The sequence below is a fragment of the Sapajus apella genome, unplaced genomic scaffold (assembly GCF_009761245.1).
Source record: "Sapajus apella isolate SASKATOON/1434 unplaced genomic scaffold, GSC_monkey_1.0 scaffold59, whole genome shotgun sequence".
In the NCBI taxonomy this organism is placed as follows: Eukaryota; Metazoa; Chordata; class Mammalia; order Primates; family Cebidae; genus Sapajus; species Sapajus apella.
This window is the reverse complement of record NW_022436999.1, coordinates 3399340-3401998: the sequence shown is the minus strand read 5'-3', so window position 1 is coordinate 3401998 and position 2659 is coordinate 3399340. Positions and strand designations below refer to the sequence as shown.

General features: G+C 48.8%; 1 non-coding gene across 1 annotated transcript; it reads left to right on the top strand.

The window, feature by feature from the left end:
* Nucleotides 1-1423: 1423 nt before the first annotated feature.
* On the top strand, nt 1424-1533 carry LOC116528736. The gene has a single exon (XR_004259169.1). It is a non-coding gene; the product is annotated as a U6 spliceosomal RNA (small nuclear RNA).
* Nucleotides 1534-2659: the final 1126 nt, after the last annotated feature.

Genomic DNA, 2659 nt, shown 5'->3' with positions numbered 1-2659 from the left:
CCTCGTTCCTTCAGATCATGGCCTGGGCGGGAGGCAAGGAAAAGAGCCCCATTATGAACAGGGAATACTTCCCAGAGTTCAAGCCCTGGGGCAGCACTTCCTTTTTCCTTCCTGTCTTGATCTTAGCCTGAGGCTGTGGCCCGTCTGCAGCCTAGACTATGGGGAGAAGACTGGGGAAGGAAGAGGGCTGCCTTCTTTATCACCAGCTTCTACCTCACTGGGTGACAGGCGTCCTCTTTCCTTTTCATTGGAAGTGGCAGGAGAGGGAGCTCAGAGGCAAGGGTAGTAAGACTCTGGCTGGCGAGAGGCGCTGCTGCTGAATCCCCCACTCAGTCGTGGCAAGGCCCAGCTGAAAGGAGACTCCTTTTCTCCACAGGCCTTGGAATGAGAAGGGGTCACAGGGTGAAGGAAATGGCAGTGTCCCAAGCTTGCCTGCTGAAGGGATCCCAGAAGCCAAGCTGTATATGGAGCAGGTCTCGTGGTGTGTCTTCAAGATGAGAGGTGACAGCAGCAAATGCAGCTGTGCCCCAATAGGGACTTTGGTGGGGAGCACGTAGGGGAGTATCAGCGCCATAGGGCATCTGCCACACAGCTTCCCTCACCCCAACCTTCCTTGATGTTTGCTGAGCACCTAATAGGTTCCCAGGACTGGGTAAGGTGCTTTAAAGATATTATTTTAGGCCAGGAGAAATGGCTCATGCCTGCAATCCCAGCACTTTGGGAGGGATCACTTGAGGCCAGGAGTTTGAGACCAGCCTAGGCAACAGAGCAAGAGCCTATCTCTACAAAAATTTTTAAAAGGTAGCTGGGTGAGGTGGTTTGTACCTATAGTCCCAAGTACTTGGGAGGCTGAGGTGGGAGGACTGCTTGAGCCCAGGAGGTTGAGGCTGCAGTGAGTTATGATGTTGCTTTACTGCATTCCAGCCAGGGCAACAGAGTGAGACCCTGTCTCTAAAACAAACAAACAAAAGATGTTATTTTAATCAATCAGCTCAGCCAGTCTTGCAAGGCAGATGTCATTACTCTTTTTACAGGTGAGAACAGTAAGGCTCAGAGAGATTCAAGTACAGTTCAAGACCACATAAGTCATGAATCTTCAGCTGAGCTGGGATTTGAATTCAGGTGGGCCACCTCTGGCCTCTTCACCTCACACTGCTCACTCGTTCACCTCTTCTACTCTCCAGCTTTTCTCCCTGGGTTCTTGGTCACCTGACCCCTTCACATCTCACTATCCTGCCCAAGAATCCCTCTCAGCAATGCCCAAAGCCAGGACACTAAGCCATTTATAAAAATGCAGTCCCAAGTGCTCAGCACTGTCTCAGCAGTCAGGATGGATTCTGGATCCCCGGAAAGATAAGGCAAAGCCAGGAGACCCAGGCAGCCCCTGTCTCTCCCTGGGCCTTGCTTTTGAAAGGTGAGGAGAGTGCTCGCTTCGGCAGCACATATACTAAAAATTGGAACGATACAGAGAAGATTATCATGGCCCTGGCACAAGGATGACACGTTTTTAAAGTTTATATTTTTTAAATATTTTTTTAAAAAAGGTGAGGAGAGTGCTCTGTATCCTCAGGTCTTCCTGCTTCACCTTGGGACTAGAGCTGGGGGCACTTGCCAGCCTCTTCTCTTTCTGCTGCTGAAAAGAGAATTTCATCTGCTGTGAACTTAGGGTGAGACATGCATGACACATTCCCAAGTTGAGCCTAGGTCCCTCCTCCAAGCTGCCTGGTGATGAAGGAGCATTCCGGGTTTGGGGACCATCTGATCCCACACCCAAGAAGCAAACAGCTGCTTGGCATTTCCTGTGATGCTCCAGTGCCCCCAGAAAAGGAAATTTCACAAGCCAGGAATGTCCTGAGCAGGCTGTCTGGACAGTGTATGCTGTTCTGAACCTGGGGGAGCAGATGATTCTATGGTTCTTCCTGCAGAGTCTGCAAGCGCGGACTGCCCCACAGCAGAGCTTTTCTGGGGGAGTAAGTAACCATGACTGCAGCAAAGGCAGCCTATTGCAGAGTAAGCATGCCACGGGACCCAATGTCTAAAGGGACTGGGGTGTGTGACAGAAGGACTGTGGCTCAACGCAAATGCACCCAGCATGTGGTTGCTGTGGCTTCTGGGGTTGTCCTCTTGATGGCCTTCAGCAGCTTGGCTCCAGAGACTTTTAGGGACCTTTGGGACTGTAGCCTCTCTCTGAGATGGCCGTTCCCCATTCCCACTGTCGTCATTCATTTACATGTGTGCTAATTCATTCCACAAACTTTTATTTATTTATTTTATTTATTTATTTAGAGGACTTACACAAAGCCTAGTGTTAGGTTCTAGGAACATAGTGTTGAACAAGACTCACTCTTTGCCCTCAAAGAGTTTGTAGACTAATGGGGAGAAAGAGAGTAAACAGCTATCTAAAACTTAAGGCAGAACTTAGAATTAAAACATACACACACACGAAACAAAACAAAACAAACAAAAAAACCAAAGCTGTAATGACACACCAACAAAGTGCCTGGGAGTGATGAGAAAGGAACTAATTTCTTTAGGGTATGAGCAAAGGTCCCCTGGAAAGGTGCCACTTGCATTGGGTCTAAATTGTTGTTTCAATATTATTGGTAGAGAAGTAAGTAAATGAGGGGCTGTGGGATGGGAAGAAGAAGACTTTTCAGGC